This window comes from Mesoplodon densirostris, chromosome 3 (genome assembly GCF_025265405.1).
Source record: "Mesoplodon densirostris isolate mMesDen1 chromosome 3, mMesDen1 primary haplotype, whole genome shotgun sequence".
Classification (NCBI taxonomy): Eukaryota; Metazoa; Chordata; class Mammalia; order Artiodactyla; family Ziphiidae; genus Mesoplodon; species Mesoplodon densirostris.
In genome coordinates this window covers 130271911-130284124 of record NC_082663.1, presented here as the reverse complement: position 1 = coordinate 130284124, position 12214 = coordinate 130271911, and the positions used below count along the sequence as shown (strand labels likewise).

The following is a 12214-nucleotide window of genomic DNA, read 5'->3' as shown; positions in this document are numbered from 1 at the left end:
GGCCTCTGAGCCATGGCTGCTGAGCCTGTGCCTCCAGAGCCTGTGCTCTGCGACGGGAGAGGCCACAACAGTGAGAGGCCCGCCTGCGCAAAAAAAAAAAAAAATTCTTAATTTGGGAATGGAAATTAGAAATGGCTATAGAAATTACAAATTGTTATAAAGAAAGCCAAACACCATCATTACGTAACATGCTGATGACCAAGGAAGGTGCATCCTGTTCAGTAAATTAGCAACGTGGTTGAAATGAAAAGCAGCCGTTAAAGCAAGGACCCCACTAAGGGAACAAACAGCAGCTCAGATACTAGGAAAAGTGCTGGTGCCGTATCTACACTATAATGTGCCTCTGAGCCAAGCTCTTGTGACTTTTGATGATTAGAAAGGAGGTAATGATGCTAAAATGTTTTACCACTAACGGCTTTGTGGTAAACGAAGTATGTTTAAAGAAAAAAAAATGTGTTACAAAGTTAAGAGACATATGCACTCTGAAGACCCAGAGAAGAATTTTGCAAGCTGTCTAAAAAGCCCATCCAGAGAATCCAATGGGACCTCTCTGCCACCAACACCAACACTCTTGATGCCTGCGAGAATGCACGAGGGATGGGGAATTCTGCAGGGACACAGAACCAGAAGGCATATGGGAAAAGATGCCAGCAGTCTGACAACCTGAACTAACCTGCAGGCAGGACTGCAATGACAGGAGCGTCAGGGCATGTGTATGAGAACCCGGGTACACTCCTTGGAATTAAATGCTGCTCACACAGGAGCATATCAGAAGAACAGGCTTTAAAACATACTATATTGCTTTAGTGTAAGGAAGACTTTCCAATGGTATGCAGTGGCCAATGGCGTACCATAAGTTGGTTATAGGGGTGCTGAGATGTTGATACTTTTGCCCCTTGGAGCAGCCAGCTGGGTCCTAACGTGGCCAGAGCTTCTGAAACAATTACCTCTAGTCATGAATAGGCTTGTTCTTTTATCTTAAGGATCTATAAAATGTTATCATTTTCCACATGTGTTATGGTATAAAAGAGATTGGGAAACATTGGATAAGTGGGGTGTTATAATTTTTTGTTCAAGTGGAGACACTTTTGAGAATAAAAGGGGCTGTATTAATTTTTTTTAAACATCTTTATTGGAGTATAATTGCTTTACAATGGGAGCTGTGTTAATAGTTACACCAGGACACCAGGCATATAGTGGGACTGTTCCAGGTAAACTGGGATGTATGGTGGAGTAGGCAGAATAATGGCCCCCAAAGTTCTCCAGGTCCTAATCCCCACAGCCTGTGAACATGTTACCTTAGATGGCCAAAGAGACTTTGCAGATGTGATTAAGTTAAAGATACTGACAAGAGAAGATTATACTGGATTATCCCAGTCGGGCCTAATGTAATCACAAGGGTTCTTATAGGAGGGAAGCAGAAAGGTCAGAGAAGAGAAGATGCTACTCTACTGGCTTTGGAGATGGAGAAGGATCCACAAGCCAAGGGAGTGCGGGAGGCCTTTAGAAGCTGGAAAAGCAAGGAAGAGGATTCTCCCTAGAGCCTCCAGAAAAAAACACAGCCCTGCCAACATCTTGATTTTAGGACTTCTGACCTCCAGCACTGTAAGATAACAAATTTCTCTTGTTTTATCCACAAAATGTGTGGTAATTTGCTAAAGCAGCAATAGGAAACTAACACAAATACTCTTTAAAATTTATAAGAAGTTTATCTTTATGCTTATATAATTTTTAAAAGTACAAAGATAAGTAAAAAAAAACTAAAAGTGAAATAATTATATTGACAGGAGGAGTGGGGGAGATTGACAGGTACAAATTTTCATCTAACAACATGTTGATTAGTTGAGAAATATCATTAAAGTGTATTATACAAAGAGATGGAGAACTGAGAACTAAAACAAAAAACCAATTTAAAAAAAAAAGGCTAGCCCCAGAAAGAGGAATGGAGAGGGTCAGATAAGGAGACTCTAGCTTTAATTATAAATCCTTTGATTAAAAAAATTAAGGATTTAACTATGGATGTCTTTTTTTAAATGTGCATATTAATTTTATTTTTTTTTTTTTGGCTGCGTTGGGTCTTTGTTGCTGTGCACGGGCTTTCTCTAGTTGTGAGCGGGGGCTACTCTGTGTTGCGGTGCACAGACTTCTCCCTGTGGTGGGTTCTCTTGTTGGCGGAGCACGGGCTCTAGGCACGCGGGCTTCATTAGTTGTGGCTCGCGGGCTCTAGAGCACAGGCTCAGTAGTTGTGGCGCACGGGCTTAGCTGCTCCGCGGCATGTGGGGTCTTCCTGGACCAGGGCTCAAACCCGTGTCCCCTGCACTGGCAGGTGGATTCTTAACCACTGTGCCACCCGGGAAGCCCCGTGAATATTAATTTTTTAAGTAAGAGTGTGTGGCAGGAAGCCTCCGAGAGCTTACTGGGCTCAGGTTCTCCAAAGCTCTAGCTTCCAATCTACCTGAAACCAACTTACAGCTTCCATCGTACCCACAGATCCTCCCCTAACCTCTTACTCAGCCAACAGCTTCCTTGATCTCAGTCTCGGCATAAGACAGCGCCAACTGGTAGGTCCTCCTGAAATAAGGCAGGAAAAGGCAGCATTGGGTGAGGAATATTCCTAGGATTGGGACCAAGCCCTCTAAGAGATCGGGAGCAAACCCACTAAGCCCCTGTAAGGCAGGCAGACCTTGGGTTTACCTCACAACGGTAACAAAGGACCTGGGAGAGCTTAGAAGAGAGAAGTGCCTCCTGTTGCCAAAAAAACACTGATGTAGGAGCCCAAAGGAAAGGGCTGAGGCTAGCTCTGCCATGTACTAGCAAGTCCCTTTCTTCCGGGCTTCAGTTTCTCACCGATGAAATTAATAGGGGAAGAAATTCATCTCCCAAATCTTTCAGCTCTGTGAGTCCTTCTTTTCCCTGCTTCAGCAACATCCCTCCCTCCAAAGAAGACTGGATAGGCCCTCAGTCAGCCACAGAATCATTATATATTACACTTTACAGTTTCTTTGAGATGGTCTGCTGCAACCCATTCATTTTTTTTTTCTTTTTCTTTCTTTTTTTCTTAGCCACACCACTTGGCTTGCGGGATCTTAGTTCCCTGACCAGGGATTGAACCCCAGGCCACGGCAGTGCAAGTCCTAACCACTGGACTGCCAGGGAAATCTCCCATACATTTTATATATGGGAAATTGAACCTCAGAGAGACAAAGGTGTTTGGTCAGGGTCACACTTGGTAAGAAGTGTGAGAACCTTTGGATTCTCTTCTGACCCCTCACTTAGACCCTAGGGTTCCGTGGTCACGATTTGCCATATGAAGGTACAGAATGGTACCTGTTTAATATGCAAATAACTTGTGTCTGAGTTTTTAAAAATACAGTATAAGATGCCACTATGGAAAAAACATAACCATATAAAAGAAGATGAGTGGTTATATTAGTTTCCTATTGCTGTGTAATAAATTACCACAGGGACTTCCCTGGTGGTGCAGTGGTTGGGAGTCCGCCTGCCAGTGCAGGGGACATGTGTTCCAGTCCTGGTCCGGGAGGATCCCACATGCCGCGGAGCAACTGGGCCCGTGCACCACAACTGCTGAGCCTGCGCCCTAGAGCCTCCTGGCCACAACTACTGAGCCTGCGTGCTGCAACTACTGAAGCCCATGCACCTGGAGGCCGTGCTCTGTAACGAGAGAGGCCACCGCAGTGAGAGGCACATGCACCAAAACAAAGAGTGGCCCACCCCGCTCGCCGCAGCTAGGGAGAGCCCGTGCACAGCAACGAAGACCCAATGCAGCCTAAATAAATAAATAAATAAATTTAAAAATAAATAAATTACCACAAACTTAGTGGCTTAAAGTGACATACATTTATTTTCTCACAGTTTCTCTGTGTCAGAAGTTCAGGCATGGCTTAACTGGGTCCTGAGCTTATAGGGGCTCACAGGCTGCAACTATGTGTTGGCTGAGCTATAGTCTCATCTGGAGGCACAACTGGAAAATAATATTCCTCCAAGCTCACTCAGGTTTCTGGCACAACTAATTCCTTTGCTGTTGTAGGACTGAGGGCCCCAGCTTCTTGCTGGCTGTCAGCTTCTTTCTGGCCCTCAGCTCCTAACCATATGGGCCTCCTAACATGACCACTTACTTCTTTAAAGCCAACTAACTTTGAAGTGTCTAGAGTCTGCTAGTAAAACAAGAGCTTATATGACGATGTAATCATGAAAGTGACATTACATCATCTTTGCCACATTCTATTGGTTAGAAGCAAGCATAGGTCCCACCCACATACAAGAGGAGGAGATAAGCAAGGGCATGAATACCATAAATATCAAAGGAGGTGGAATCTTAGAGTCTATCACCACAGCGGTGAAAATAGTGAGTGTAAAAAGGCCTGAGGACTTCCCTGGTGGTCCAGGGGTTAAGACTCTGCGCTTCCACTGCAGGGTGCGTAGGTTTGATCCCTGATCCCTGGTTGGGGAACTAAGATCCCACATGACGTGTGGCATGGCCAAAAGAAAAGGGGGGTGGGGACTGAAATGTCTACTCCTGTCAAGACAAGTGAGAAGAGGGCTAAGTTTTAGCCATTGGATTTGGCGACAGGAACCATCGTTGCCACTGGCAAGAGCAGTTTCAGTTAAATAATAAGGATGAAAGTCAGCTGAGGTAGATTCAAGAGAATGGAAAATGAGAAATTGGAGAGAGTGAATAGAGACAACTCTTTTAAGGAGTTTTGCTATGAAAGGGAGCAGAGAGATGAGAGATTAAAGGTGCTATGGTATGTTTATATGTTCATGGGAATGATGCAGTAGAAAGGGAAGGGCTGATGATGCAAGAGAGAGGGAAGGATCATTGCAGGAGGAAGGCTCTTGAGTAGGTGAAGGAAAGGGGATGAGATCCAGTGCTCAAGATAAAGGGACTTAGGATGAGGATGGCTCAGCCACTTTCATGGGAGAAAAAGCCTAGTATATGGATTCAGACACAGGTCAGTGGATAGATTTAGTGGCTGGAGGATAAGGAACTTCTCTTTTGATTGCTTCTGTTTTCTCAATGAAATGAGAACAATGCCATCCGCTGACAGTGAAAAGGGGAGAGTAATGGAGGTTTGAATAGAGAGAAGAGGTAGGAAATAGTCCTCTTAAAGAGTGGAAGAACAACATAAATAAGACAAAGAGTAGATTTTCCCTGCGGTGCTAGGACCCACCTGAGGTTTTCATAAATTTAAAATGTGACGGGTTGGCAAATCCGGCTCTTGTTCTCTAGCCACATTCAGCTACTTAGGTGTAGTCTCAAAGTAGAGGCAAAGGTGCATCCGGTCAGCGTTGTGGCTTTGGAAGGTGGATACAATACAGGGAGAGGGACAAGAGGGATGAGAGTGTATGGCAGGGAGACTCTACAACTGACCAGTCACTGGGTAAAAAGGGGAATGAAGCTATGAGGGGGCGAAGAGCAGTGGATGGGTCTCAGAGCAGCATCAGTGGACTGGAGGACCTGACGTGGTCAAAGACCTAGTAGGGTCTGCAAATTAGTGGATGTGAGATGGACCAGTAGGTGTTGGTGAGGCACCCAGAGAATGGGATGCTTGAAATAGAGACTTTGAAAGTGGTGTAGGAACACAACACTGTAAATCAACCATACTTCAGTAAAACTTTTTTAAAATAGTGGTGCAGGTTTTGATAATGACAGGGTCTGGGGTATGATGGTGGGAGTCGGTGTGTGGAGGACAGACTGGAAGAAAAGGTGGTCAAGGACGTAAGAGGCTGGAGTACAAGTGATTCCTTTATGTGGTTGAACTAATCAAGAATGACCATAGGGAAATGGTGGAGGGAGAGAGAGAGGGCAAGAAAGGGAGAAAGAAAGAGGGTGTTAAGTGGAAGAGGGGGCGGCCCTGAGGGCTGTGCATGCCGCAACAAGTAGAGGTGCTGCGGACTGCTGCCATGTGTTCCAAGGGAGCTGTCTTAGAGAGGAGAGAGGAAAGCAGCCCTCTCTTAGAGGCCTGCAGAGGAAGCAGTGACCCCAGGGGGAAGCCACATGTTGTTAGAGCAGCAAGGCGAAGAGAACATTGCTGTGCAGGGGACTTTCCTCTTCCTCAGGAAAACCTTCCTGATCCCCTTTATAAGAGTAACTGCTTTTGTTACACTCAGCCTTGCTGAATTTTCCTTCAGAGCGCTTATCACAGTTGAAATTTTTTTAGTTTTATTTATGGGAAACCCTGATTGATATTCATGATTTCCAGCTAAGCTCATGGAAGGCAGGGACTGCACCCTGGCCCGGGTGGGTCCCTAGCACCCAGCGGAGTGGCCAGCATGGGGGTACTTTATCAGTATTTGTGGCCAGAAGCAGGAAGTGAAAGAACAGACTTGTAGAGCAACTGTGAGGCGTCTCTGTGTTGAGGGCGGGAGAAGCCCATCTATCCATCCATTCATGCTTTTGGCCATTTGTTCTTCCCAAGGAGCAGAGCCTGCATCACAACAGGAGAGGTAGGAAGTGCAGTATTTAAGCTCCTGAGCCTTCTATGGCTCAAGCAGCTGAGAGCTGGCCTTGCAGCTCCTACATGCCAAACCTGTGCTTGCTTAACCCCTGCCAAAGCCATGACCACTCCCAGCCCCTCCTCACCCACACGGTGCTTGAGCGCCAGAGTGAGGTGTCTGCCTGCCTTGGGCGGGAGGCACCTCCTTCAGCTGCCAGGCCCTGGATGGTGCAGCCCAGGGAATGCTCCAGTGGCCCCCAGGAAGGGTCTAGCAGCATCTCCACCAGGTCTCCTCCTGCCTGGAGGAGGTCAGCGGGATCTCATAAGTTTCCTTACCTCCCTGACAGGAGCTCCTGGGCCTGAGATCTTGCACCTGGAGACTTTTATGGGAACTTTTTCCTTCTTCTTTCCAGTAACTTCAGGAGCTAAATCTTGACAGACAGGCAAAGTGAGGTTTAGAGAAGTTGTGTTGGTGGCAAAAAATAATGCTCCTTAAAGATAATTTTTAAATCCTAAGCATAACTCTTTAGGGGTCCATTTACTCAACATTACTGAGCACCTGGGCATCGTGGGGCTACAGCAGTGAGCACGTGACATCATTCACGTCCCTGCCTCTAAGGCTCTCGCAGCCCAGGGAGGAAGAGATGTGCACACAAAACTGAAATAACAGAATGACTTGGGTGAAGTCAGTGTTCTATAAGGGTTTAGAAGAGGAAGGTGTTCTTTCCAGATGGAGAAAACAGGGAAGGCTTGTGTTAGAGGTGACATCTGAGTTAGTCCTTGGAGAAAGGACATTGCCAGTGAGGACACCTGTAAAGCATTATCCACCTCCACTGAAGAATGCAGATCAAGCCCTTGCCAGCAGAATCAAAGAATCCCAGGTTTGACATTGACCTGGTCAGTAGAACATTGTGGAAACAAGCACTGGTTTTGGAGTCAGATAGACCTGAGTTAAAATCCCAGTGCTACAACTTACTAGCTGTGTACGTAGCATGGGACAAGTTACTGACCCTGTCTTAGCTTCAAATTTCTCATCCGTATAATGGGGATAATAGTATTTACCTCAGGTGATTATTGTTAAGGATCAGTTGAGGTAATCCATGCAAAGCACTTAACACGTGATAATTGTTACCTGGCACATGGTAATTGCTCAGTAAAAAAGTTAGCTAATTCTAGCCTGCATCAGCCGAGCTGCCCAGACTGTGAGCAACCCGAGGACAATGACCAGGCCTCATTCAACTCTGTATCTTCCCAAGCCTGACACCGAGCCTGGGCACCAGGGGCTTAGTGAAGGTTTGCAAAAGGAGTGAATGAACAAAAGAGGCATTCACTTTATCAGCCTCTTAAATGTCACAGGAGGGAAGGGGCTTTTTTTTTTTTTTTTGGAGAATGAGTATGGTTGAATCTTAGAAGGTATTTCTAAAGAAGTCTGTGTTATTGACAAAGGTCTTTTAAGAAGATAAACTGCCATCTGTCCTTAAAGATTTAAGGGGCCGCACTATTTACAATAGCCAGGACATGGAAGCAACCTAAGTGTCCATCGACAGATGAATGGATAAAGAAGATGTGGCACATATATACAATGGAATATTACTCAGCCATAAAAAGAAACAAAATTGAGTTATTTGTAGTGAGGTGGATGGACCTAGAGTCTTTCATACAGAGTGAAGTAAGTCAGAAGGAGAAAAACACCGTATGCTAACACATATATATGGAATCTTAAAAAAAAATGGTTCTGAAGAACCTAGGGGCAGGACAGGAATGAAGATGGAGACATAGAAAATGGACTTGAGGACACGGGGAGGGGGAAGGGTAAGCTGGGACGAAGTGAGAGAGTAACACTGACATATATACACTACCAAATGTAAAATTGATAGCTAGTGGGAAGCAGCCAGATAGCCCAGGGAGATCAGCCTGGGGCTTTGTGTCCACCTAGAGAGGTGGGATAGGGAGGGTGGGAGGCAGACTGAAGAGGGAGGAGATACGGGGATATATGTATACTTATAGTTGATTCACTTTGTTATACAGCAGCAACTAACACAACAATGTAAAGCAATTATACTCCAGTAAAGATGTTAAAAAAAAAAAAAGGTTTAAGGGGCTGCACTGCAAGGCTTGCGTGATCTTAGTTCCCAACCCCAGGGATCGAACCCATTGCCCCTGCGGTGGAAGCACAGAGTTCTAACCACTGGACTGCCAGGGAAGTCCCAGGGGGCCAGTCTTTTTTTTTGAACATTTTTCCTATTAAATTGGTTTATTGTACCCAAACAAGCACATACATATATCATTTTATATGAATGAAATACAATGAAATACAATATTAATGCCTCAAACATAGTTGATACTCAGTAACTGATGGACAAATTAATTTTTGAAAAACCTGAATTTTCATATCAATTAATTTCAGTATATAGTACCATGTATAACTGAATACCATTCAGTTGGATAAATGTATCATCATTAATTTCCCTAGCATTATGACTTGACAAATAGCTTGCTTATAATTTTACAAGTATAACTAAGGCTGTAATGAGTACCCTTGAGTTTACATACATGTTTGAAAACTCCCTATTATATCCTATAGGTAAACTTCTAAATATAAAATTGTTAGTCAAAATGTGCTAATTTCCATCTAATACCTATTTTCCACTGTCTGTTGGAAAGATTGTAACACACAAGGAAGAGGAAACCTTCAAGCATTTTATGGGAGGGGAGAGAACGTTGAACTAGGTGGCTTCTAGGATGCTGGACAACCTGTAGTTAAGATCACAGAAAAACACACTCATTCCCATCCTGCTTTTGTGACTTCCATGTTAGCTGTGTGACCTTGGGCAAGCTCTCCCCACCTCTGAGCCATAGATAAAATGGTGAGAATAAGTCCTATTGCTTAGAGTTGTTGAGAGGGTTAAAGGAGACAATGGTTATCAAGCACAGTGTGGGTAGCACTTATAACAGAGATTTCTCCCTCAGTTTGTGGGCAGGCCTAAGTCTGGTTCTGGCATCCTGTGAATTTTCTGTCACAACTTTACCCATTTCATGGGGAGCTTTCTCCTCAAGAGCCCACAAGGCAGCAGAGGAAGGAAATGTTCTTTATCACTTATCCCCAGAAAACCCCCAAGTTAAGGTCAGGCCACCTGTCCTGGAACCCTGAGTACAGCTAGGGCCAGACTTAGCATTAGTTTTTTCTATGTTTTCTATTGTTGAGTTGTATGAGCCATTTGTATATTTTGGAAATTAAGCTCTTGTCAGTTGTATCATTTGCAAATATGTTCTCCTATTCCACAGGTTGTCTTTTTGTTTTGTTGATGGTTTTCTTTGCCATGCAAAAGCTTATAAGTTTGATCAGGTCCCATTTGTTTATTTTTGCTTTTATTTCTATTGCCTTGGGAGACTGACCTAAGAAAGCATTGGTATGATTTATGTCAGAGAATGTTTTGCCTGTGTTCTCTTCTAGGAGTTTTATGGTGTCATGTCTTATATTTAAGTCTTTAAGCCATTTTGAGTTCATTTTTGTATATGGTGAGAGGGTGTGTTCTAACTTCACTGATTTACATGCGGCTGTCCAACTTTCCCAACACCACTTGCTGAAGAGACTGTCTTTTTCCCATTGTATATTCTTGTAAAGGAGGCTAGTTTTTTGTTTGTTTGTTTGTTTGTTTTGCGGTACGCGGGCCTCTCACTGTTGTGGCCTCTCCCGTTGCGAAGCACAGGCTCCGGACGCGCAGGCTCAGCGGCCATGGCTCACGGGCCCAGCCGCTCCGCGGCATGTGGGATCCTCCCAGACCGGGGCACGAACCCGTGTCCCCTGCGTCGGCAGGCGGACTCCCAACCACTGCGCCACCAGGGAAGCGCGAAGCTGAGCTCTTGGACTGGAATGACCCTTCAGAGAGGGTCTGTGTTGGGCTACGATGGCCTGACCTTCACACTCCACATCAATCAGTTCTTGCCATGCACCTCGGGTGAGGAACCCAGGCAGTTTCCAAACTCACTGCCAGCTGAAGGCTTTCTGTGGGAAGCACCCCCAGCAGCTGGGGCCACAAGTCCTTCATTGAAGAAATGTCCACCCCACGTGGATATTTCAAATGGAACAGTGTCTTTCAAAACATACCCTCCAATCTCCTCATTATATAGATCCTGTGGCCAAAAATAGGAAGTAACATAAAGTCCATAAAGCCACCAGGGGGCATCCAAGAGGCAGCACCTGACAGAAGGAGGTGCAGCCAGCTAAGGCTGATGGTGGTTTGGTAGACAAACGGTGTCCTCTTTTCCAGATCTGTTTAAAGAGCAAAGATTAAGAGTGGGGACATAATCCATAATCCAGCAAGGTGTGCAGAGCTCCAGCGTCAAGATGGATAGGATCCACAGGTCCATGGTGACCTGCAACTCTTAGACAGAAAGGAACCACCATATTTAAGTCAAGGGCAATAAACTTTCTAAACAACTGGATAAAGTTTTGGCCCAGTTCAAAGATCTCAACAAAGGACAGTCGTCACAGAAATGGATGTGCCAGTGGCGGGGAGTGGGGGGTAGGGTGGGGATGGACAATGATTATTTCATTATTTATCTCTCTCTTTTTTTTTTTTTTCTTTTTTTTTGCGGCACATGGGCCTCTCACTGTTGTGGTCTCTCCCGTTGCGGAGCACAGGCTCTGGACGTGCAGGCTCAGCGGCCATGGCTCACGGGCCCAGCTGCCCCACGGCATGTGGGATCTTCCCAGACCGGGGCACAAACCCGTGTCCCCTGCATCAACAGGTGGACTCCCAACCTCTGCGCCACCAGGGAAGCCCTCATTTATCTCTTGATTCTTTTTTTTCTTTAACCTCTTGATTCTTGCAACAAGCGTTCTTTCTTACCTACCACACACCAAGCATAGTTCAAAGTTCTTGTAATAGTTTGCAAAAATGGCGACAAATTCCTCTTGACAATGTGACGTTGCAGCTCCCATCAAGAAGTGAAATCTATATCTCTACCCCTTGAATCTTGTCTTGGCCTTGTAGCTTGCTTTGGCCAATGGCACATTAGTAAATGTGACGCAAGCAGAGGTTTCGTGATGGCTAATGCATTGGAACTTTCATCGTGATGCTCTGTGTAGATATGAGCACCAAGTGAAGAAGCCGGTGCTAGCCTGCTGGAGGAGAGACCGTGTGGAGCAGAAATGAATCATCCCAGTTGAGCCCCATCTCTCAGAACAGCCAGCCTGCCGACTTCCAGACACGTGAGTGAAGTATCCTAGACTATATACAGCCCCAGTCAAACTGGCCCGGACCATAAATATTGCTCAGATGATCCACAGAATTATGAGAAATAATAAATGTTTTTAGTTTTAAGCCATAAGATGTGGAAGTTTTTATGCAGCAAAAGCTAACTGATACATTGCTCTAAAGGGGATACACTAATGAGTGAGAAAAGAATCTCCATCCTCCAGCTAGTCTGCTCTCCACTGGGGAATAATGACAGGTCATCAACTAAGTTAATACCATCATAGGTCCTTTTGAGGGCAGGGGGACACTAACTGCTCTGGAGTACTGAGCATGTCTTTCCACCTGACTTTCCACCAGTGGCACCATTAGAGCTGGATTTTGAGTAGAACTTGGGTCTCCCAACACTGAATCTGACCCTTCTTCCACTCAATCCTGCTGCCTTGACATTCCCGTGCCTTTTGTCATGTCTGACCTTGGCTGACAGCCAGGGGCCCCTCAACCCAACAAAGCACTTCACCCTTCTTGGTGGTGACAGCTCCCTCCCTCCTCCCTAAA

The 12214-nt window shown here is 45.3% G+C and overlaps 1 protein-coding gene across 8 annotated transcripts in view; it reads left to right on the top strand.

The window, feature by feature from the left end:
• SLC36A3 (solute carrier family 36 member 3) overlaps positions 1-12214 on the top strand; it is a 57336-nt gene that overhangs the window by 8294 nt on the left and 36828 nt on the right. For 4 of the 8 annotated variants that reach the window (XM_060093684.1, XM_060093675.1, XM_060093676.1 and 1 more), the window contains one exon: positions 11551-11673. The exons of 3 other annotated variants lie outside the window; for them this stretch is intronic. The gene's annotated coding sequence lies outside the window, so the exon portion shown is untranslated. Of the gene's footprint in view, positions 1-1569; positions 1606-11550; positions 11674-12214 lie in introns of those variants that run through there. One more of the 8 variants, XM_060093682.1, reaches the window with a different exon arrangement.